This window comes from Aquarana catesbeiana, linkage group LG04 (genome assembly GCF_042186555.1).
Source record: "Aquarana catesbeiana isolate 2022-GZ linkage group LG04, ASM4218655v1, whole genome shotgun sequence".
NCBI lineage: Eukaryota > Metazoa > Chordata > Amphibia > Anura > Ranidae > Aquarana > Aquarana catesbeiana.
In genome coordinates this window covers 608,604,952-608,630,500 of record NC_133327.1, presented here as the reverse complement: position 1 = coordinate 608,630,500, position 25,549 = coordinate 608,604,952, and the positions used below count along the sequence as shown (strand labels likewise).

At 40.4% G+C, this 25,549-nt stretch overlaps 1 protein-coding gene across 6 annotated transcripts in view; it reads left to right on the top strand.

Moving 5' to 3' along the window:
* The window catches only part of MACROD2 (mono-ADP ribosylhydrolase 2), a 3,509,413-nt gene that overhangs the window by 1,446,808 nt on the left and 2,037,056 nt on the right, over positions 1–25,549 (top strand). The gene's annotated exons all lie outside the window — the stretch shown is intronic.

Sequence of the window (25,549 nt, the reverse complement as noted above, 5' to 3'; positions counted from 1 at the left end):
ATGCCCGCCCAAGCATAAGACTTTCTTTACTTTGCTGCTATGGGCTCTAGCTTGAGATCTTTTGTAGACCTAGCAATGCCCCTGGTGGAGGCCCTTCATGGTTTCTTGCAATGGGCCCCTGAAGATTCTAGTTACGCCTATGGGCCCTGGCCAAGTAATGAAAAAGAAAGATTTGCCTTGGAAGGGTTAAGGCACAGCTTCATTGGATTCAGACAACATTTATTAACCAACATCTTTAAAAATCAACAAAACCTTAAAGCTGACCTCCAGGTTTACTGTCACTTGAAATAGTTAGTTTGGATCAAGCTGACCCTAAAGAACTATTTCCTTCATTAAGTGCTGCACTGATTCTAAGTGCTGTGTTCTAGCTGTGAGACAGAGACTGCCCATCTCACACTCAGGACAAAATAGCCTTGGTCTGAGCATCTCTCAGCCATTCATAGACAGCTTTGTATTCTGTAAATGAATACAAAGCGTCCTCTGATTGGCAGAGTCAGAGATTGTAATGTAAACAGCCCACCACTCCGCCTCAGCCAATTAGCGGAAGCTTTGTATTCATTCACAGAATACAAAGCTATCTATGAATAACTGGGTACTATTCAGACCAGCTCTATTTTGTTCAGGGTATGGAATAGGAAGTCTTTGCCTCACAGCCAGAACCCAGCACCATGTTTTGCAGTTCATACAGATCTTAGAGCCAGTGCAGAAGTTAGTGAATGAAATCGTTTTTGGGACCAACTTGAGCCAAATGAACTATTTAAAATGAAAGGAAACATGGATATCCGCTTTAATCCCCCCACCTGGAGTAATAATTGTATTTGCTTACAATGTCAGTTTTCTGTAAATGATGCTACAACACTATAATTTGTAGTAATTTTTACTACAATAAAAATTCTGCAACCAATGAGCAACCAATATTGTAATAGAATCCTAGCATTTGTGTCTGATTAACCAACACTCAGACACCTTAAAGCCAAAACCATTTAAACCTAGCGGCATAAAAACCTAAAGCCGCGACAATCATGCAACAGAAAGGATGGGTGGGTAAGTCTTTGGTACTTGGACCCATGCCAAAGATCTGTAATCTCACTGTTTGTCTGCTTCAAACCATCACAAGTTTCACCCACCCATTATCAGCATTATTAGTGAAAAAACTTGCCATAGGAAGGGGAAAATATGTTATATATAAGACCTGTGAACCTGTGTTTACTAGCTACCTCCCATGGGCAATTAAAAAGAGCTGGGTTTTTTTTTAAATACATTATATATTCAGAATCTCTTAAGACATGGTAGCCGGTTAGTGGACTTGAAAGGGTTCCCAGAATTTGTGAGAATTGTGCAGGCAGCCATAATTTTAGTTTTGGGGTGCACAACACTTTGTTCCCCATTTTTGCTGGGACAATTCAGATTTTTTTTATGTTAGCATAACTGTCAGGAGTCCGGTTGGAGGCCAAGGTGCTGAGAGGGCTCCCCTTGCGGCTAAGTGCAGTGCACCCCTGAAGATGGTACAGGGAATGCAGTACCCAAAGAAGCATGGTTTGCCTGTTGCTGTGATTTGAATACTTGATCACCGTAAGGCAGCTGGAACCAGCAAGATGCACTGTAGAGCAAGCACTTAGATAGTGCCAGATGTATTAGACAGCTGGGCAGTCCGGAAGCAGAATCGGGAGCCAGGCCAGGGGTCATACACAGTAAGACAGGCAGAAGCAGAGTCAGTGAGCCAAGCCGGGGTCAAACAGTGGAGCAAGCAGGATTAAGTCAAGGTACAAGCAAGGATAAGCCGGTGAAGGCAAGCCAGGTTGGTAGCGGGAAGTCCAAGATCAGAATACACAGAAGCACAGGGAGCACTGGGAAGCTGACGATAATCCAGCAATTCAGAGATCTCAGCAGCAGGTTTATATAGGCCAGTGGGCGCCAGCATCTGTCAAGTTGTGCTTCTACATATGCCAGTTCGCACAGTCGCGCGTCTGCATACGCCAATTCGCCCCAGAAGTCCGCCGGATGTGGTCATGTCGAGTATTGGTGACATTGCCAGACCTATGGCCATTTCCTTGACAATAACAGAATCAGCAAAAGTGTTTCTATCTGTAATCGCTGTTAATTTGATCATGCTAGGAATTTTAGGACTGATGGTGAGACATAAAGTTGGGGGGCCCAACAATATATCTTGTGTGTTCCGAAATTTTTCATTGAACTTTTTTTGTCCATTTGAATTTTCTTTATAATACGTGGTACCCATGTGCATGAAATAATATATTCCATTGTTCATAATTGTACGTTTTATTTGATTTCCTTTTGTTATTTCTAGGATAGGAAAAACATTGTTTTTGACCATGGTAAATCTTAATGACCACGAATAGACACAGGAACAAAAAATATATTAGATGATCTTCAGACTCACAGATTCTATAATGAAAAGTACACATTTCTATAGGATATGTCCTTTCTTCCTTAACAAGTCTATTCATCGTCAGTATTCCCATTATCACATCATGAAACAAATATAATAATGTGATTAAGCATGATTCAAACCATTAATCTTCTGCTACCCAGTATTGTTTCCATTCTTTCATCTATACACTTCAGGTCCTCATTATCAAGGTTAAGCTCATATGTCCTGTTATCCCTAGTACTATTTCTTTGTGTTATGTATTGTTATATCTTGAATTACATTTCTCAATTTCTCCTTCAACGAGACGGCAAACTTCTCTTTTTATTTTATATGCACTTAAAGTTATAAATGTGTACTCTCCAGAATCTTCTACTCTACTGCCTATGTTATAAAGACAGTAATTTAACAATAAAAATAAAATAGAAAAAGTATTTTTTTTCCTTTAAATGGCATCCTGATGGGTTGTAAAACCATATATGCCGGTTGTGTGACTTTCACCAACCCAGAGCTAACCTACCTTAAGAGGTAGCTCCACTTTTATGGGGAAAAAATATAGCAAATTTAATTTTCTGCTTGTGTGATTGGTTCACTGACATTATCAGAAGTCTGTGCTAGGATACAAGTCAGATTTAAAAATCCTCTGCATAAAAATAATAATAATAATTTTTGGTGTGATATTCCCAAAGGGTTAATTACTTTTAAAGGGGTGTAGACACTTTTTCCATCAGAGAGTGCACCAGTTGATTATAATAAACACAGACCAAATAGTTAGGAATCGCCAAAATAAGTTTGCTAAAATCCTTGCAATGTACATTAATTATCCAGCGGGGATTGTTTTTATTTTTCAACTAAAGTTGAGTTACTCATGAAGAGCTTGACCTGAAAGAATAGACATCTAGTTTATCGGCAGCACTGCATGTGACATTGTGCAGGGACTTATCCACATCCCACAGGCCCTTTGTGGACAACAGTAGCATGTCCATCCCAGTGTTGGTTTTTAAATCATAGTAGACTACCATCTGACAATTACAGCAGTGCTTATGAATACAGAATTGTACTACTTTGGCTTCTAGGGGCTTTGAAAGTGCTTAGCAGATGTTTTTCCATGCTTCCAAAGCAAACCTCATCCGCTGCATTTGATGGTGTGCACTGAACCAAATGGACCAGTATACGTTCCTTCTTTTTGCCAAGATTTTCATTTCTTCATTTATGTAGCCCTAAGACTGTGCCACCTTTTTATTTACTTCCCTCCCATAGACCCAAAATGGGGGGACTATTATAAGCTGATGTCAGCCATTTGTTAAAAAAAAAAAAAAGCCAATGGGGAAAGAAGATAAAGACATTGGGGTTGATTTACTAAAGGCAAAAAGACTGTGCACTTTGCAAAGTGCAGTTGCATTCTGCAAGTTCAGCTGCTCCAGAGCTTAGTAAAAGAGCAAAAGCTCTGCAGACTTCCATCATCCAATCATGTGCAAGCAAAAATGCTGTTTTTTTTTTTTTACTTGCACATGATTGAGTACTTTTTGCAAAGTGAAGCTTTACCTCATTTACTAAGCTCTGGAGCAACTTTGCAAAGTGCACAGTATTTTTGCCTTTAGTAAATCCACCCCATTGTGTCTGGGCAGACTGAACACAGACTGCAGATAAGACTTTTCATCTGTTATCCTGCTTTAGGGCCCAACACTTAGCTTTCAAAGTGCATTGCATTAACACTTAAAAAATGATAGAATGCTGTTGTGCTGTTCATTTTTATGCATGCACTAAGGTAATGCAGCTCTGATGCACATGCTTTGCAAAACACCGCTATGCGTGGTAATGCAGTACTGTGCGTTGTGGTGTGCTGCATCCAAAAAAAAAAAAAAATTTTCTTTTTTTTTTCCTAGTGCCTTAACAGCCTATTCATTTAATGAGCTACCTTACACAATGCACTTTAAGATGTAACACAACTTGCATTAATGTAAAGTACCAGAATGGCAATGTGTAAGTAGGTCCTCAAAGCTGCTCTGTTGGTGGAAAAAAAAAGCCTCCAAAAGAAGAGGAGCAATACTACTCTGCCCTACCATCTGTGCAGCAACGGACAATTCTGCAAAATATATTACCATGCAGCAGTGCACTCCTTTTACCTGTAAACTAAAATGTATCCAACATAAAATGCAACAGAAATTATGTGAATCGTATATGGAAAATCAAAACATTCATTTTGCCATATATTTAACAAATACACATAACATCCAAAAGTCCATTGAAAACGTCTATTGAGGACACAACACATCAGGTGGGTGGGATCGTGACATCATCATGTTGAGTGGAATTACTACAGGACTTGGAGAGACTTGTGTTTGGTAACTTCCATGCTTGGGGAACACACTGTGATGCAATATTCTGGTTTTAAAATGTTAGTGTGATTGTATCACTTCAATTAATAAAAAGATATTCGGTAAGCACTATGAAGGCATTTTTTTCCCATCTGAGTTACATCATTCCTTGGTGGAGAGAGAAGTCAGCTGCTGAGAGGGGGTTCCTTAGGAGATTTATATCTTATGCTGTGTTTGACCTCTGGATGAGGTCCATCCTAATAGGTGTGGGCACACCTGATCACTGTGGAGAATTGGAGTGACACATTGGCAATTGGTGTTTATGACACAAGATGATATTTATCTACACCTGCGCTAACAACTTGGATTGATGCAACTGTAATTTGGGGAATACATTTATGTGGACTTTGCAATGTAAAAAAAGAAAAAATTAGCACAAGATTTTTTTCATTATTGTTGCACTCATGTTTTTTTGGATACTATGGGGTTTATTTACTAAAGCTGGAGAGTGAAAAATCTGGCTCACTTCTGCAAGGAAACCAATCAGCTTCTAACCTTGGCTTGTCCAATTAAGCTTTGGCAATAAAACCTGGAAGCTGATTGGTTTCTTTGCAAAAGTGAGCCTGATTTTGCACTCTCCAGTTTTAGTAAATAAACCCCTATGTGTGTTTATTCACAATATGACCATATAAATGTTTTGCTTTCCATAAATTATTAATGCAAAAGATTAATTTCTATTGCATTTTACATTGGATACATTTTATTTTATACTTCGAAAAAGGATTGCTGCACAATTATATATTTATTTTATTGTTCTTGAGTTTGTGATTACACAAGGATGTTAGGAGCTCTATATTGGAATATTGATCAAGTAGGGAAGGGATAATTTTATAATTTATATTGGACAATTCTGGGTTTGTCGTATGTTTGCATTCCCCATTGCACATTATATTTCCACCTGCCAGCTGCTGCATCACTAGTGTGTTCCAGTTTGTGTAGCTTTGCTAAGTAGCAAAGATTGGAGGCACAGGCAATAGAACGGGCAAGTATTAAGGCTCCATTCACACTAGTGCAACTCCAAAAATGTGCAATTTCAAGTGTGACTTTGATGCGACTTTACACTCTCTGGCACAAGTCACATGAAAGTTACATCAAAGTAGTGCAGTAACCTTTTCAAAGTTGCTGCGACTTTAAGACTCATAGATTGGAAGAGGTGCCATTGAAATCAATAGGCTGCGACTTGTCGCACTAGCGTGAGCGGAGCCTAATGGTGTTCTTATATAGGCTGCCTTCTTTTTGGTGCCAGAGTTGCTTTAAGTTTAAATAGAATATTATGAACAAAGAATGCTTTATTTTATTTGACTATAATGCAACATCCTCTTTATCCTGCTTTCATTCGTTCATTTTTAAAGATGCTCTTAATGTTTCCAACATAAATTAGTGAATTGTTTAGTGCTTTATAGTTTACCACAGTGTTGATTAATTATCCCAGCATCTCCTGTCATGTATATTTCCAAAAAGATACATGTTTTGAAGAAGCTGTTACTTTTACCCTTGGGGACCATGCTGTCACATCCCCGGAAATGTTGACACTTTTATAACGCATCGTCTACATTGATATCTGTTTGAGGTTTACGGTCTTCTACCGCTGCTCGCCTTGCTATACGCAATTCATATTTTAACTTTTATGGGTGAGAACACTGGCATCACTTCTGTGATGGATTGTAAATGATTTTCTATATTGAAATTTGCAAAGTGGCATGTAAACTGTTTTCTGAGACCATCGGGAAATAAAAGTAAAACATCCATTCTTGACGGTTTATTTATTTATTTTTTCATTCTTATATTGATCATTGCATACATCTTCATTCTATCTCTGGCAGTTACATTTATCCAAAAAAAAAGTCAAAAAAGAGGAGCAGGCAGAAATAATAACTCAATGGAAATTGTATTTTATGTCTTTCCAGGGGGAAAAAAAACCCCACAGGTATGAAAAGGACATCAAAATGAGTTTGGATTATGTAGAAAATATATAAAAAATAGTTTTGACTTTATCAGAGGGGCTACCCTTAGACAAAATGATCTTGTTCTCTAGGCAGCAGCCTCAAACAGCCAGCAGTAAGTTACTTATAATCCTGATTATCTCTCATATGCTATCTGAAGTGAAACTCCAGACATTTTTTATTTTTTTATTTTATTGATGTCCGTGTCTCTGTAGGGAGATTAATTCTTGTTTTCCTGGTGGCCATTTCAGAAATAAAAAGCAACAGTCACTGGATATTTCAAATCCTATAGTTGTCACTGGAAATGGGGTTAGGGGATTTTAGCACCTGTTCCAATGACAGCTGTCAAAGGTGGGATTTCTAATCACTTGGGGAAACTTTACATTCTGTTGTGTCTCCTGGAAAACATAAGGGAAAATCTCTCCAGTTGGGATAACAGACAATGATAAAAGAAAAATTGTATAGTTATTTATATTTCCACCAAAACTAAAAAAACTAAAAACAAAAAAAAAAAACTAAAAAAAAAATGACCGAAGTTACACCTACTTTTAAATTTGTGTATTCTACCACGCTAAAAACATGAAATTATTGTTTACAAACTTTGCTGCTACCTAATAAATATAACTTCCCCAAAAAATGTGAAACTCTCCTGAGTGTTCAAACAGATACATGATCCACAGTAGCGCATTAACATAAAAATTATAGAAATTATAAAAAATAGAAATCATCTAACAAAAGCCCATGAATAAAATTCATACAAAAAATGACAAAACATGTACATCACTAAATCCACTTAAAAGTCAATATTAAAGTTATGTAGATTATATAAGATACACAGTCCACCCTTGTGTGATAACATGTGAGGAATCAATGCACGTCCATTGCATCACCCTAGTGACATAAGTGAACCCTTCTCCCTCACCAGACCCTATTGCCTCCCATTCTCATGGGCAGGCTAAAGCGCTTTAATATTAGTTGAATCTCCACTTAGAGGTATTAGATCACACTTTTCACATAGGATGACTGGGCTCCTCTCATCACACATATGCAAAGGAGAGCAGGAACAAAAGGGCTCCAATAGTGCATTAATCCCATAAAAAAATGTATTAAAAAAGTCCTGTATTACACTCACATTTATAAATTCTTGTAGCCAGCATTTAAAATAGACAACAGTCCAATAGCGTTCCCCACAACAATCTCACCACCTCCATGCTACTGTTGATTGTTGCTTTACAATCGCCCACAGGACTTTCCAGCATAGACAAATTAGTTAGTCCTGATCTCTGCGTAGCCACATCCCAACGCATTTCGTTATTTCCCGACTTTGTCACACCTATTTATAAATGTAAGCTTAAAGTGAACAGTGATATGTGTTCTTGTCACTCCTGACATAGGTTTATTCCAAAAACTTTGGAAGAATCTTCTGTAACTATTACATACATCAGAAGATGTAACAAGAGACAACCATCATACTCAAGGTATAAACAAACCGCTACTCCAGGTTGGCCTGCACCACATGACTCAATCATAAGCCTTCAGGAGGGTTCTAGCTCAGCTCATAACTGTATCAGATGAAACCAAAAAGATCCAGATAGGTGCACTCCTCAGGTCCAATTAGAAGCCATCTTTATTTCATAGAGACATGTATACCTTCTGCGCTACCTATTAGACTGAAATATAGTGTGGTATATCTACACACCAAAATTAGTAGGGCTCAAATTATAAACCATACAAAACAATGTGAAAAGGATGTGAAACAAATGAAGTGAAATAAAATACTAAGATGCCAACTGCTGCTAATACACTAATTTGTGTTCCCACAAATAATACAATGAATTAAATTAATCCATCCACAGAGGTCTCCCTTAATAGAGTATCTCCATGGATATTAGGATGCGGTCCCTTTCAATATTCATGCGGCCATAATGCATAACTCTCAGTAAAGCAAACCTAGAGAAAAGGATCCTATAGTGTAGTATAATGAATGATATGGCAAATGTATTTAGTAAGAATTACACTCACAGATTAAAAGGTCATGTGACTTTACTAGGGGGAAGGTGATGAAGTCACGTAACCATCACGTAGGGCCCACGTGGTGACAGCGCAGACCAGAAGTGACGTAAGAGGGAGTCTGGTACTCTGTGTTTTGACAGTTATGCATTATGGCCCCATGAATATTGAAAGGGACCGCATCCTAATATCTGTGGAAATACTCTATTAGGGAGACCCCTGTGTACAGAAGTGGAAGTGTCCTGGACACTGAAAGTTGTGAGCCTGGAGGATTGGATTGTTATATGCCCCTACAGTGCCTTGAATAAAATATTCATACTCCTTCTAATGTTCCACATTTTGTCATGTTACAATCAAAAACGTAAATGTATTTTATTGGGACTTTTTGTAATAGACTAACACAAAATGGCATATCATTGTCAAGTGAAAGCAAAATGATAAATGGTTTTTAAAATGTTCTACAAATATGTGAAAAATGTGGGGTGCTTTTGTATTCAGCCCCCCCAAATCAATACGATGTAGAACCACCTTTTGCTGCAATTAAAGTTTTTTTGGGGATGTCTCTACCAGCTTTGCACATCTAGAGATTGACATTTTTGCCCATTCTTCTTTGCAAAATAGCTCAAGCTCTGTCAGATTGGATGGAGAACATCTGTGAACAGTAATTTTCAAGTCTTGCCACAGATTTTCAATTGGAATTAGGTCTGGACTTTTCTAACACATGAATATGCTTTGATCCAAGTCATTCCATTGTAGCTCTGGCTGCATGTTTAGGGTCATTGTCCTGCTGGAAGGTGAACCTCCACCCCAGTCTCAAGTCTTTTGCAGACTCTAACAGGTTTTCTTCTAATGCTGCGTACACACGAGTGGACTTTTCAGCATCAAAGGTCTGACGGTCTTTCCGACAGACTTTCGACGGAGTTACGACAGACTTTCGAACGACCGGACTTGCCCACACACGAATGGACTAAAGTCCGGTCGAAAGTCCGTTGGTTTGAACGTGATGACGTACGAAGGAACTAGAATAAGGAAGTTCATACCCAGTAGCCAATAGCTGCCCTTGCGTCTTTTTTTGTCCGTCGGCCTAGCATACAGACGAACAGATTTTTCAACCGGACTCGAGTCCGTTGGAAAGATTTGAAACATGTTCTAAATCTAAAGTCTGTCTGATTTTCGACAGAAAAAGTCAGCTGAAGGTCCGATGAAGCCCACACACGGTCGGATTGTCTGACGGATTTGGTCCGTAGGACCAGTCCGGTGGAAAAGTCCGATCATGTGTACACGGCTTTAGATTGCCCTGTATTTAGCTCCATCCATCTTCCCATCAACTCTGACCAGCTTCCCTGTCTCTGCTGAAGAAAAGCAACCCCGCAACATGATGCTGCCACCACCATGTTTCACGGTGGGGATGGTGTGTTCAGGGTGATGTGCAGTGTTAGTTTTCCGTCCCACATAGCGTTTTGCTTTTAGGCCAAAAAGTAAAATTTTGGTCTCATCTGACCAGAGCACCTTCTTCCACATGTTTGTTGTGTGCCCCACTTGGAGTCTCGCAAACTGCAAACAGGACTTTTTATGTTTCTTTCAGCAATGGCTTTCCTTTTTCCACTCTTCCAAAAAGGCCAGATTTGTGGAGTGCACGGCTAATAGTTGTCCTGTGGACAGATTCTCCCACCTGAGCTGTGGATCTCTGCAGCTCCTCCAGAGTTACCATCGGCCTCTAGGCTGCTTCTCTGATTAATGCTCTCCTTGCCCGGCCTGTCAGTTTAGGTGGACGGCCATGTCTTGGTAGGTTTGTAGTTGTCCCATACTCTTTCCATTTTCGGGTGATGGATTGAACAGTGTTCCATAAGATGTTCAAAGCCTGGGATATTTTTTTAATAACCTAACTCCACTTTAAACGTCTCCACAACTTTATCCCTGACTTGTCTGGTGTGTTCCTTGGCCTTCATGATGCTGTTTGTTCACTAAGGTTCTCTAACAAACCTCTAAGGGCTTCACAGAACAGCTGTATTTATACTGAGATTATATTACACAAAGGTGAACTCTATTTACTAATTAGGTGACTTCTGAGGGCAATTGGTTCCACTAGATTTTAGTTAGGGGTATTAGAGTAAAGGGGGCTGAATACAAATACATGCCACACTTTCCACATATTTATTTGTAAAAAAAAATTGAACACAATTTATCATTTTCCTTCCACTTCACAATTATATGGCACTTTGTGTTGGTCTATCACATAAAATCCCAAAAAACGCATTTACGTTTTTGGATGTAATATGACAAAATTTGGAAAATTTCAAGGGATATGAATACTTTTTCAAGGCACTGTATTTTACAAAGTGAAATTAATAGTTTTGGGAGACTGGAGGGAGCATGAGGTGTTATAATATAACAAGATCACTATAAACCATAGTGGAGTGGGTCACTTATGGTCACTAGCACCATTGAACTGGAAGCACTTTTTTCATAGACTGATTTTTTTTTATTGATGTTTATTGAGCACTTTATTGTAGATTACACTGTGTATGTTTAGGTGTTCTTTAGATCTTTTTAGTTTTGTTTATTGCTTATTTGTAGTACTCTCTAGAAGTAGCGTAGAATAGGTAAATTTTAGTTCAGATCAGGGCTAAGCCTGAGCTGTGGAATCTGGGTCAGGGTACAAAGAAGTTCAGGGCTGGATGACAAATCCTAAAAGCTCCTCTGGTGCCTCCTCTTGTTTTTAGGACATTGGAGAGCTAGTGGGTGGAGGTTAGGAGGGGCTTCCTTGAATATTTATGAGGCCTCGGCTAATCCCCAGTAGTTGGCTGACAGAGTTTACCTCATAAATAGACATGAGCCATGCCCACAGGGCAGTCGGGTGGAAGATGGAGATACAGTCCCGAGGAGGATGTCGTGGCCCTCAGGGGTGCCCCCTGATCTGGGGAGGGGTGTCCTGCCTTGGGCTGGGGCTCGGGTGCTGGAAAGATCTTGCCACAAACACCTAGGAAGAAGCCCTTCCTGGAAGCATGGGAGCAAGAGAGGACAGAGTAAGTAGATCAGCATTGCTGGAGATTGACAAGGGGGGAGACTGCCACATGTAGCCAGTCTCTCTGAATACAGCAGTGTGCTTGAGTTTTAAACCTTCCATTGGAAGATCTCCTGCGAGTCAGCCAGGTGGGCTGGTAAAGAATCAGTCAGGAGGACTGGTGTGAGAGTTAGCCTGGAAGGGCTAGTGAAAGGGGCAGCTGCAGCCAGGTGGGTTGGCAGTGCCTGAAGAGGTGGTGTTGAGATCAGTAGTCACAGAGAACAAGTACAAGCTTTTTCACTGCATTTTTGCTACACCACAAGGGGCTATGAGTTCCTGCCTGTAAAGGGCTATTGCTAAAATTCTTACTGGGAGCCTGTCTTATTAACCCACAGTGATTCAGCTGGAGCAAGTAAGCGTGTGCAGGAGGAAAGTAGAGGAGACTGTATATAGGAAGATGTCCCTGAAGCTGCTGCTGAAGTTTTGATGAAGTCAAGTGGGCATCCCATAACCTCCCATCCCTATCCACTTTATTAACCCTCAATAAATAACAAAAACAAAGTCACAGACTGTTCTCTGACTCTTAAAAGCTTGTGAAAATTCTGTGTGCCTGGCTGTGCAGAAGTAGGGGATCCATGTTCAGCAGCAGTCCCTACAGGGGCATGCTACGTATTATTATACTTACACTCCACACATGATCACATTACAGTTATTTATAGTTGTATCAGCAGCACCACATATGATCCATTTACATCTCAATTTATTGTAATCATATGTAAAAGCAATAAAATCATAGTGGGGGGAAGAGTGAAACGGTAATTGCATTTCACGCTGTGCTAAGCACTTATTCATAGCTTGTCTCTCCACCTGTGCAGACCATCTGATATCCACGTGCACAGGTGGCTGCTCAGGTGGAGTTGATTACTGTATGGTAAAACCTCTCTCCAAAGCAATACAACAAAGTGACAGTATCAAAACAGACAAGTGTAGAATAGCATAAACAACCCAATACAATATTTCACATAAAAAGTGAAAATACACATACATGATACTAAATGGGAGAAAGAAAGCAACCTATAAAGAAATGTGATTAAAAACATATATCAAAGTATACAAAATATGAAAAGAACATGTATAACTCCTAGTAGGACTTCTACGGAGCCCATATTGCAACCAGTACATGACAGGGTTTAAATAATCTGAGTTACTCATAATAGTGGGTTAAAGCCCACTCATGGTTCAAACCTTCTGGACTTCTGGCCTTTAGATAAAATATCCAGAAAACCTTCCTCTTGCATAGGAGTCTGAAGGTGCCTCCCCCTCTCCTTGGGTCAACAAATATTTCAATACCCTAAATTTTTAAGGCTGAGGCTGAAGGGCTGTCTAAGATTTAGAATTGTACAGAGATTCTACAGAACTCAACTGAACTTTTACATCAACAAAATTGGACAGATGGCCCATGAGATGTTTTCACTATACTTCAAAAACTTCAGTCTAAACAAAACTGTTTAGCAAAAGTGTGCTGGTTTAAGCTCAGAAAGGTCCATGACCATGAGTTCAATCGACTGTCTAGTGAGGCCTGCATACAGGCAGATTTGATCTAGACTCAAAGGCCTATGAATATCTGCAATTAATGTATGTAAATAAAATTCAGTAACGATACTAAAACAAATGATTGTTTAAGGTTATGCTATCTACACTTTACCCCTCAGTTGTTGCGTCTTCTGATTAAAGCTGAACTCCAGCTTTAATCAGAAGGAGGATAAACATAGCCCTACCACACATCACTGCCAGGTTGGTGATCTAATTTATCTCTGCATCAATTACAGCAAATCTTTACCCCCCAAACACAAAAATTAATGGTGCATACAGCTTTGCATACACATCCATTACCATCATTAAGCGATGTGTACAATAAAAGATTTTTTTTTTAACTTTGGTTTTTTTCCACTTCTCCCTCAGTTCTTCCACTGATGACGTGTTTTACAAATGAAAGTGAAATTCAAGCAGAAGGGAACATTGCCTGTTAAAATAAAAGATAAAGGTCTATTCTTATAGCAAGGAACTGTGTTTCAACAAAAAGATTTGATTGTATTTGTGGTGTATTAGGAGGTGGGAGGGGGTCAAATTTAAGAAATACAGCCTGGTAATCTTCCTGCCCCCAACCTGTGATTTAACAGTAAAGGCCCTGCAGGAGCCTCTTTTTATTATATTGCTTTTCCTTGCTAGCTCATGTACTTTGCAGCACACCACATTGGTTCCTTTTGCTGCCCCTCCCTTTTCTATTTTTTTTTTTTATTTTTTTTTATTGCATTTTCAAGACAAACAATACATATACAACTTAAAAACTAAAGAAAAGGAAAAAATACAGGGGATTGTAAGACCAGCCATAGATACAGCACATTTCTTTTCTGCAACCAAGGGTTGCAGGAAAGAAATTTGCTCCATTCCCCCATCAACACAGACAGTGTTGATATGGACATCCCTCCTGCCAAGCCATTGTCTTTATCATCTGGATTATTGCTACTGGCTATAACAGCCGCTAGCGATAATTGCATGTAAATTCTGGCATGCTGGTTGTACCCAAGTTGATCAATCAATCAACTTGGGTACATTCAGCCTGCCTATACAAGGTTTGAATCTTAGCTGATTCCTGCTGAACCGGCCTAGATTTTTATGCCGCATACACACGAGCGAAATTTGCGACAGAAAGAGTCCGATGGGAGCTTCTTATCGTATATTCCGACCGTGTGTATGCCCCATCTGACTTTTTCCGTCGAAAATTCAGACTGACTTAGATAGAGAACATGTTCTATATTTTTCCGACGGAACAAATTACTATTGGAAAAAACGCTTGTCTGTATGCTGTTCCGACATACTAAAAACTACGCATGCTCTGAAGCAAGTACGAGACGGAAGCTATTGGCTACTGGCTATTGAGCTTCCGCTTTATAGTCCCGTCGTACGTGTTGTACGTCACCGCGCTCTGGACGTTCGGAATTTGGTGTGACCGCGTGTATGTAAGACAGCTTGAGCGGAATTCTGTCTGAACTCCGTCGGAAAAATCTTCAGAGTTTATTCCGATGGCAAAACCGGTCGTGTGTACAGGGCATAACCCTCTATGGCTGGCTTATGGCTGATACCCAGTGAAAACCAGGTACTCATGTAGTTGCGTAGTTGCTTTTAACAAATAGATAAAATATGTTGTAATAAATAGATACCTGCATTCATTTGTGTTTTTTCATTCTTTTTTTTTTTTTCTTCTTCTGGGTTCAGCTGTAAGGTCGACCTAAGACAATTCAATCTAAATGAGGCATTTCGTTAAAGAAAAAGGGGATTGAATGCATCTACTCCTCATTGAAGGTCTTCTTTATGGCTTCATTTAGACATACAGCTGGGGGGTGCAAACATGCATTTTTGACATCTGCCAACTACCCCCCTTAAGCTGCAATAGACAGCGGATGGGGGTGTCTACATGCCATGGTCGTGATGCTTCACATCTGCAGCAAAGTTTCCCCCTACATGTAGTGATTGGTGGGCGGCAAGCCTGCCGAACGCTACACATTAAAGCAAATAGGGAAGCACCACAAACACTGTGCAGCCAAGTGCAATTCAGACAGGTGCGGCGCAATTGTTGGCAAAAATGGGGTTACAACAGATGGTGAGGTGGTGTCCCATCACTTCCTCATCGCCTGTAAGTAGCCTCTGAAGCGTAATCTGAACGTGGACCGGGCTTCAGAGGAAAGGGAGATGTAGATGCACATCTACAGTAAATCTACCCTTCGTGTTCTTGAGAATGAAAAACATAGTCTTTAAACAATCTGACACTATGTATGCTGTGTATATCTTTGCTGCTCATTACTAATGCCTACAAGTAAGTAGAAACATCACAGCATCTATAAGCCTGGAACATTTCTCTGCTGGATTGTCATCACGGCTGTCTTCTTTCAAATGCCGCCACTTAGAGCAGGAAGAAAACACAGAGCAAATGAAAAGGCTGTTATGTTGCAATTAGTAAATGACCCTGATAATTGTTTGCACTCACTGTGATCTGCTTCTTTTTCTTTCACACTCATGTATACTATTAAGGGCCTAATATAGTTATTTTTATCCAGTGTGCTCAAAAAAAAATTGTGTGGTTTCCAAATGATTATAAATGCATTAGGAAGGAACGTTTACTGAATTTTCACAGGAGATAGCTACTTGGTTCACTGTGTCTGTCTTTGAATTTGCCTCATTTGTGTTGATTTACTAAAGGCAAATAGGCTGTTCACTTTACAAGCATTTTTTCTCCTCTTAGCTTAGTGAATGAGGTAAAGCTTATCCATCATCTAATCATGTGCAAGCATTAATACTGTTGTTTTTCCTTTGCACATGATTGGGTATTCTTTTGTGAATTTTCACATCCACTAAGCTAAGTAAAAATCCTCTTGAGAAGTTGCAAGGATTACAACCTTTGTTGCAGATTCCTACCTTTTGTTATTCTGAAGAAATCCCTGTGTGTTTCTCTGTGCTAAGTGAGTCTAATGGGAGTGGTTCCATAATTATCTGTCAGCTGTACAGCTGCAGAGCACTGATGAGGAAATCTGCTGGGCCTGCATCCCTTTAGATGTGTTCCTATTGAAAGTATCTCTCCAAAAATGACATTTTTGTTGCAGGGGATGCCTGAAATCTGGCTTGTATCTTAGGCCGACTTCTGGGAAAATTGGTGAGCCAATCACAGAAGCAGGAAATTATGTTTCTGGGGCGTGGTCAGTGCACATTCTGTGTACAGAACAACTCCAGGTAGCCAAATTGTATTGCATTTTCAGAAAATTACAGCGGCTGCAGATTGAAAAGGAAAGGTCATTTTTAATAACATTCAATTACAATATGACTTGTGTCGCAATTGTATATGCTATATTTGATGTTCTTTATTTGCTATTTTTTTCCCCACAAAAGTGCAGTTACCCTTTAAACACATACCTGGATATACAAAAGATATATATGGAAGATATTATTAAATGTCTAGAAAATGAATAACATTGATTTCCCATTGGTTATAATCCCAGCTTAATTTATTTCTAAAAAAAAAAAAAAAACTCCATATAAACTGCAGCTTGTTCCTTTAAACAAGAATGGGAGCTGGTACAGTAAAGGTAAAGTGGAAGAAAATCCTAACTTTATCTATTTTAACTGCTTGCTGACCAGCCACCGCAGTTTTTCTGTGGCAGAATGGCACGGCTGGGTGAAATGACGTTACCTTATGTCGCTTTGCCTTTTGGCCACTAGGGGTGAGCGTGCACACCCACAGCGTGTGCCCGAAGCTGATGCGAGTGCCCGGTGGGCGCGATGACCGCCGGGCACCCGCGATCGCTCGTGATAGAGCAAGAACCGGAAAACACACAAATCCCGGTTCTTTCGGGGGAGTAGAGACAGATACTAAGTATGAACACCTATCTCTCTCTCCTCCTAGACAGTTCCATCCCCCCTACAGTTAGAACACACACAAGGAACACAGTTAACCCCTTGATCGTCCCCTAGTGTTCCCTGCCAGTGACATTTATACAGTAATCAGTGCATTTTTATAACACTAATCGGTGTATAATTGTCAATGGTCCCAACAATGTGTCAAAAGTGTCCAATTTGTCTGCTGTAATATCGCAGTCCCGATAAAAATCGCAGATTGCCGCCATTACTAGTAAAAAAAAATAATAATAATAAAAATACCATAAATCCCCTATTTTGTAGACGCTGTAACTTTTCAAACCAATCAATATACGCTTATTGCGATTTTTTTTTTTTACCAAAAATATGTAGAAGAATACATATTGGCCTAAAGTGAGGAAAATATTTATTTTTTTGAAAAAAATGTGGTATATTTATTACAGCAAAAATGAAAATTGAAGCTTTTCTTTTGTTTATTGCGCAAAAAAAACAAAACCGCAGAGGTAATCAAATACAACCAAAAGAAAGCTCTATTTGTGGGAAAAAAAGGACAATTTTGGGTGCATGACCTCACAATTGTCAGTTAAAGTGACACAGTGCCGTATCGCAAAAAATTGCCTGGTCATTGAGCAGACAAATTTTCCAGGGCTGAAGTGGTTAAAAAAGTTTTCTCCCTCTCTTCCTACCTATCCTGATTAACCTCTATAAAAAAGATCTGTGTACTTGCCTATTTTTAATCTGCTCCAGTCTGGTCATGTGATCTTGCAGCCCTGGCTTCCCTGTCAGTGAACGGCTGCTGCAGAAAGAAGGAGGATGCACCAACAGTGGTTGGGCTATGAGTGACATAGTGGCTCCAGGAATTAACAGCCATTGTCAAACGTTCTCATACTTGGGGCTGCAGGATCACATGACTGGATCAGAGCCAATTAAAAATAGGTAAGTATACAAATCTTTTTTTTTTTTTTGAATACAGGTTAGGCAGGATAGGTAGGAGTAGGGTGAAGAACATTTTTAAGATTAGTTATAGTTTGAGTTTTCTTCTATGATCGCCAATATTTGTTTCCTTTTTGGTGCTTACTATCCCACTGTTGAGACACAGCCTCTGTAATTATCCAGATGACCATTGTACCTAAAGCCTGATACACACTATTGCCCTGTACACACGGTCGGATTTTCCAACGGAAAATGTGTGATAGGACCTTGTTGTCGCAAATTCCGACCGTGTGTAGGCTCCATCACACATTTTCCATCGGAATTTCCGACACACAAAGTTTGAGAGCTTGCTATAAAATTTTCCGACAACAAAATCCGTTGTTGGAAATTCTGATCGTGTGTACACAAATCCGACGCACAAAGTGCCATGCATGCTCGGAATAAATTAAGAGATGAAAGCTATTGGCTACTGCCCCGTTTATAGTCCCGACGTACGTGTTTTACGTCACTGCGTTCAGAACGATCGGATTTTCCGACAACTTTGTGTGACCGTGTGTATGCAAGACAAGTTTGCGCCAACATCCGTCGGAAAAAATCCATGGATTTTGTTGTCGGGATTTCCGATCAATGTCCAACCGTGTGTACAGGGCATATGAGTTTTTCATACTCATACTCAACCCAATAGAACACCTTTGGGATGAATTAGAGTGGAGACTGCGAACCAGGCCTTCTCGTCCAACATCAGTGCCTGACCTCACAATTGCGCTTCTGGAAGAATGGTCAAACATTCCCATAGACACACTCCTAAACTTTGTGGACAGCCTTCCCAGAAGAGTTGAAGCTGTTATAGAATGGGCCAACTCAATATTGAATGCTACGGACTAAGTCTGGGATGCCAGTAAAGTTCATGTGCGTGTAAAGGCAGGCGGCCTAATACTTTTGGTAATATAGTGTATTTTTGATTACCAATCTTTAGATGTGGTGGCTGCACTAGTTTAGTTTTTTCAACAAGTACAAAAAACGCCTGTTGGTCTTGCTAGCATGCAGTGCCCTTGTTATGTACTGTTGGCTGAAAAGAAAGCACACTCATCTTTCTCATTCTACTTGAATAAACTACTAGTCCCATCAATCCACTATGTAATGAAGATGAACAAAAGCAGCCATGTTTGAAATCCAAACTACGTGACAACCATAGCTTCCTCCATAGGTACAGTGGACGAGTAAGTGCATGTGCAGGTACAGTGCACGAGTGTGTTATTCACAGGATCACCATGTGAAAATAAAGTAAAACAACTTTGAAAAATAAATAAATAAATAATGCAGCCACCACATTTAAGGTCTGGTAGGCTACAATATATTACATTTTTGTTTTGGGTTTAGATACCTTCTAAGCTTAACATTTTTGTTTCCTTATACATGCCTACGGGAACTTATTTTGTTTACTATGCCAAAGCCACCTATTAGTTCAGCTGGAATTTACAGCATAGCAAAGTCACAATTTCCTGGTGAATTGATTGGCTTGTGTCAGCTCACAAAATGGCGGCCTTTCCAGAATATATAGATAGCAGGTTCTTTTTACAGCTCTAACACTGGCAACATTCATGAAGCATAATACTCTGCTGGCTGATTATCTCTGTCATCTACATATCTCTCTGCATCCCAGCGCACTTTATTATGTTCTACAAGAAGTGTAATTTAAGGTGTCATTGAATTCACATTGTATTTATTATTATTCATGTTATTAATGGTTTGGGAAGTGTGGAAATGGCTCAGCAACTGTTGTTTAGAAATGCCTCAACAGCTGTATGTAATGTGAGAAAGAGGCAGACCCGGGCTCCTTGTGAAGTGATGACAAACGTCGGCCACCAGACTGATAGATTGAATAATGATGATCTGAACATCCACCAGACGGGAATTTAAATGAGCTTCTCACCGTTTGTCAAATGCACATTTTGTAGTGTTAACCTATTGGCCGTAGTGGACAGAACTTGCCTTCATTTTGCTGGGAGGAGGCCATAGCTTTTAATTAGAGTGAACTCTTATCCTCCGGACTTTGTCCTGTACACACTGGAATAATTCTGTCATGTGTACTTCTGTGTAGCATTCAAGCAATTGATCAAAGGACAGCTTTAGTTGTGATCTTGTTACTAGTCCCTTTTTTAAACACATACAATAGGATCTTCTCCATGAAGATTGCAATTTTTACCACCCTCTATATCTAAAATTAGCCATACATGGATCGAAATTCAGCCGGTTCAGCAGGGACCGGACAAATATTGAACCATGTGTGACCACAGCAGTTGAACAGAAGTTGATCTAATGATCGACTTCTTTTCAACCACCCTGTCAGATAAAAGCCATTTGATCAGCGCTGCAGGCAATAGTCTGTAATTTGTGTATTCTGACAGAGAGGGAATCTCCCAACTGTCAGGATACAACAGTGCAGTGGGGAGGATTCCCCCATCCACCTCGAATGTGTGGATGGAGGAATCTGTTTTGTTTTTTTTATTCAGCCCACTGGCTGAAAGAAAAAAAACTGAACCATGTATGGAAAGATTAACAGTAACAGGGCTGATACTGAGGAGTCCTCCACAGATACTCCCCAGGTTTATCTACATGTTATGCCTGTTTGCATAAGGTGCCAGTGTGGGACACAATGGGAAGGATGCAGAAAAGTATTTATAGCAGTGGGGAGGGTGGGCAAGCAACATAAATGGTATGCACCCCCCCAGGAGTGTGTAAGTCCAGTATTACCTAATGTAAGTAGTTATTTATGACCAGGGGCAGATATGCCAGGGTTGATATGCTTAAGACAAATTGTATTCTTTTGCAAGAGAATTTTCACTTAGCTTAGTGAATTAGGTGAAGCTCTGCTGACTTGCATTATCAAATCATGTTCAAGCAACCATACATCTCTCCCCCTTGCTCTTGGTTGGTTGCATAGAATTATGCAAAGTGAGTTTTTACATTATTTACTAAACTAAGGGAAAATTTCAGCCTTTAGTCAATCAGCCCCACTGTCAGTAACCAAAGAATTAGCGCAACTGGGGAGAACCGCAATCTACAAACAGTGATGCCTTCTATTTACACATATAGTTGGTTGAATGAGTGTTTGCATAATATGGGTTTGCTTCAACATGCTCATGCCCCTGACAGATGATGTAACAGATTCTTAAAGTGGTACTAAACAAACATGTCATACATACCTGCTCCGTGCAATGTTTTTTCACAGAGCAGCCCCGATCCTCCTCTTCTCGGGTCCCTCTTTGGTGCTCCTGGCCCCTCCCTCCTGTTGAGTGCCCCCACAGCAAGCAGCTTGCTGTGGGGGCACCCAAGCTGAACTGCAGCTCCCTGTGTCCATTCCTGGCCCACCCCCTTTCTCTCCTTATTGGCTGACTGACTTTGACAGCAGCCGAGACACTCCTACAACATCGCTTGATCTAGATGGGGCTCAGGTAAATATTAGGGTGGCTGAGAGGGGCTGCTGCACACAGAAGGCTTTTTATGTTAATGCCTATAATGCATTAAGATAAAAAAAACCTTCTGCCTTTACAATCACTTTAACTGTTGTCCTTCCCAGGAGCATCTACTCCTTTCCTTTCACTTCCTTGTTCTTTTGTCATCCCTATATCCTCCTAAATGTTTCCTTTTATTATCCAATGTTCTTTCCATCTTCCAAATTATTGCACCGCTTATTCCCAAACACTGTTGGGGCCTGTGTAATTTTGCTCACTTAAAGTGGATGTAAACCCTCTCCTATACCCAGTGAAGTGATGAGTCCTAATGTCCCCCTTTTTCTCTCTTGTACCCGGGATGGAGGCACCACCCTGTGCTTCACTCAAAGTCCCAAAACTTCCCATTGCTACATATTTTAGGGATGGAGGCAGTTGGCAGAATCAGGCAGTCATCCCCTGCCAGCTTCATTTGGAGTTATTCTGTGTGTTAGTGCACCATTTTGGTCCACACACACAAAATTCTTTTTTTTTTTTTTCAACATCATGTTGTTTAAATCCTGGGGTCACTGCACACAATACAGCATGGTGGCCATGGTGGTTAGCTCCTGGGCCATGACTAGTTTGAGACCCCGAGCTGCGATGCGCTCTGCGCGTCCTCCCCTTCCCCTCCACCCCATGTTTGGTGTGGGGGATCGGGTGGGTTGCTCACGGCGCATCGGCGACACGCACCACTCTCCCACATGACGTCACTGGTTGGCGTCATTGTGGAGGCATGTTTCTTTTCATCTTTGCCAAACCCAGCTGGACGTGGTGGCGTCGGTCATGGGTGGGCTCCCATCGCCCAGGCTGTGTCCCCGCCCCATGCACTGTTGGTTCACTGTGACGTTGGTGGCGTTTGCCAACGCAGGTGGGACGCATATCAGGTGTACCCCCCAGCACAGTCCTCATTCCCGCACACGTGCAGATGCCACAGCTCTGGAAAGCTCCTGTCCTAAGCACACCTAGGTAACACTTCGTGTTTTCCACTACCTAGTCTCCTATCCCCCCTACTCCCATCGTCAGCAATACTGGTGTATCTCAATGGACTTTCCATCCATTCTAGACATTCACCCACTACCCTGACCAATTATTGGCTACATTGTGGAAGCGATGGTTTGTGCTGTGGGGATCATGCCGGTGTGTGCCTGTCCTGTGTTGGATCCTTCGCCACCTCAGCTCCGGGGAAGGACAACCCTTTTGGCCCAGTCTCTACCCTTCACTACTGCTGGGGACGCATTGTGAGTATCCAGAAATTGACACACTGTCCTTTCTGGTTGCATCTAGTCAATTTTCTGATGTACTCATACCTTGTTATTTCAGACATCCTACAGCATCCGCCCCTGAAGAAGTGTATTCACAGAAACATGTCGGGCACCAAGGATGCAGCCATTTTGCTTTAATAGAATTCTACTCAGATCTACCTTTTTATGTTTTTATACTCACCTCTTACATTATGTCGTCATGTGCCTCCCAGATGTATATATGTATTCCCCTTATGCACTTTGTAATCGCAATCCACTGTTCAGATATCATGTTGATTGTTTGTTCTATATATGCATTTATGCAAGTTGTGTCTTGTGTTCATGCACATGCAACCTTTCACATGTGATATATACCTGGATTACTTGATGCAATAAACTTGATCATTTTTTATTACAACTCCAATCTGTCAACTGCCTCATTAAAAGTCCCAATGTCCCCCTTTTTCTCTTTTTCTCTAGTGAAGTGATGAGGCACAGGGATAAAACAAATCTCCCTGCATAGGTTTTACATGTATATCTGCTGTCTTCACCCTTCTAGACTCTTTAGAAAATGCACATCATGTTAGAATTTTTTCTTCCTGTTTCAGCAGTGTGTGTGGAGTCTTTGCATACACTGTGTGTGAGCTGATTGGAGGAAAGGGAGACACCCCTCTCCACATAGGCAGAGGAATGAAGAAACTTGCAGAGCTGTGATGTGAATATACAAGCTCTCTGCTTATCTATCTCTAAGTTCCCTCCCCAACATCAATTTCCAGCTGCTTTTATCTGCTGTGTCGGAGAGCTTGTCAGAAGTTATCATGCTGATAACAGAGGAACTCAGCAGCAGAAAGACACAGGACTTAGGACTTTGAAGAGAGATAAGTAAACACTACAGATATATGTGCCCAGGTCAGATTTCATGAATGAGGTTTACCTCCACTTTAAGTGGATATTGCATTCCCAAGTCTATAGGAATGCAAAACTCAGTTGAAACAATTAAAATATGGGTCAATTGTAGGTCATTGCACCTTTCAGTGAATTTGGAATGATGTCAAACTAATTCCATCTATACAAGACCAAAGCCTGTTAAAACAAGCACCTATGAGGAAGAGCAATGTAAAAACAGCATTGGTGGGTTTAACTGACCTGCATGATCAGGGCTGTATCTGTTGTATAAGGGCTAGTTTTGAAGGGCAAATGCAGCTTGCTTTTAGATAGAATTAGTTTGTAATTGGGATGCTCCTGAGACAATTCAGATTTCATCGACATGTGCATTCGACCTTCAAGACGTTCTCTTTAGCTCCCTCATCACCTCCTCCCATGCTCGCCTTCAGGACTTTTCCAGAGCCTCTCCAATCCTATGGAACTCCTTACCCCAATCTGTCCAATTATCTCCTACTTTATTAGCTTTTAGACGATCCCTGAAAACCCTTCTCTTCAGAGAAGCCTATTCTACCCACACCGAACAACTTTATTTTCTTTTTACCCATCAGCTCACCCCCCCACAGTTATTACCTTTTATTTCACTTGACCCTTCCTTCTGGATTGTAAGCTCTAATGAGCAGGGCCCTCTGATCCCTCCTGTATTCATTTGTATTGTAACTGTACGGTCTGCCCTCATGTTGTAAAGCGCTGTGCAAACTGTTGGTGCTATATAAATCCTGTATAATAATAATAATAATAAGCTGAATCAACTTGCTTCAAGCTGTCTTTGCTTTCCTTTTGATTGAATGAGGGAGAAGCAGTTAGGAAGCAAACCAAAGCCTGTTAACACACTAAATATTTTTCTCTAAAACGTGTTCCTCTTTGCCAATTGAAAGAACTGTGAGATATGCCTTTTGCTTAGAATTTTTTTTATGTATATTTCAGCAATACAGGTTCTTGTTAAGCAACGTGTTTATGATGGTCTGTACATTAATATAGTGAACAGGCATCCCTCACTTTGTAGAACATTTTCTCCCATCTTGCGAATTCTCCTGTGACCCCTTAATGTTCTGTGAATTGCACAACTGCATTTTTACCTATACAGGAAAAATAAGGACTGTCTATCAATAAGAAGAAAGGAAAAAATCCTGGAGGGCCGCACACTGCTAAAGGCATTTTAATTTTCATTTAAATAAAGATGCCTTTAGTGGTGTGCGGCCGTCCAGGATTTTTTCCTTTTTTTCCTTTCTTCCAAATTTGAGCAGAGCCAGCACCTGCAGGATCGTAATAGGGCGGGTGTCTTTAACAGGTCTGGAGCTTTTTGAGCTGCAATTTTTCTTTCATATTGTCTATCAATAAGATGGCGGCCATATAAAGTGCTCGATACACAGTCCTTCTAGCCATCTTTTCAGTGTCCTTGTGTCTACATAATTCCTCTTCTGGAAAATTACAAGTGTTGTTTGTTTACCACATCTACATTGAAGTACTGTATGTATGTTAAGATGTGAAATTCGCCCGGCGTAGTTTATCACATTGCATGAAATATGCTGTTATACCTGAAATATGACCCTGCCACTGCGACATAGGTGAATGCACTACATACCATTATTCTTAAGGAAATATTACCGCTGTTTGCAATAGAAAACAAGAACACAATAAACATAAGTAAATGACCCTTGAGACTTATTTATACTTATGTGCGCTTATGTACTGACATAAGTGTAACTTCTATTTTAAAATAAAGCCTTGAGAAATTCCATTGGGTCCTTAAATAATGATCATTGCTGAAATTCATTCTTTACCTGG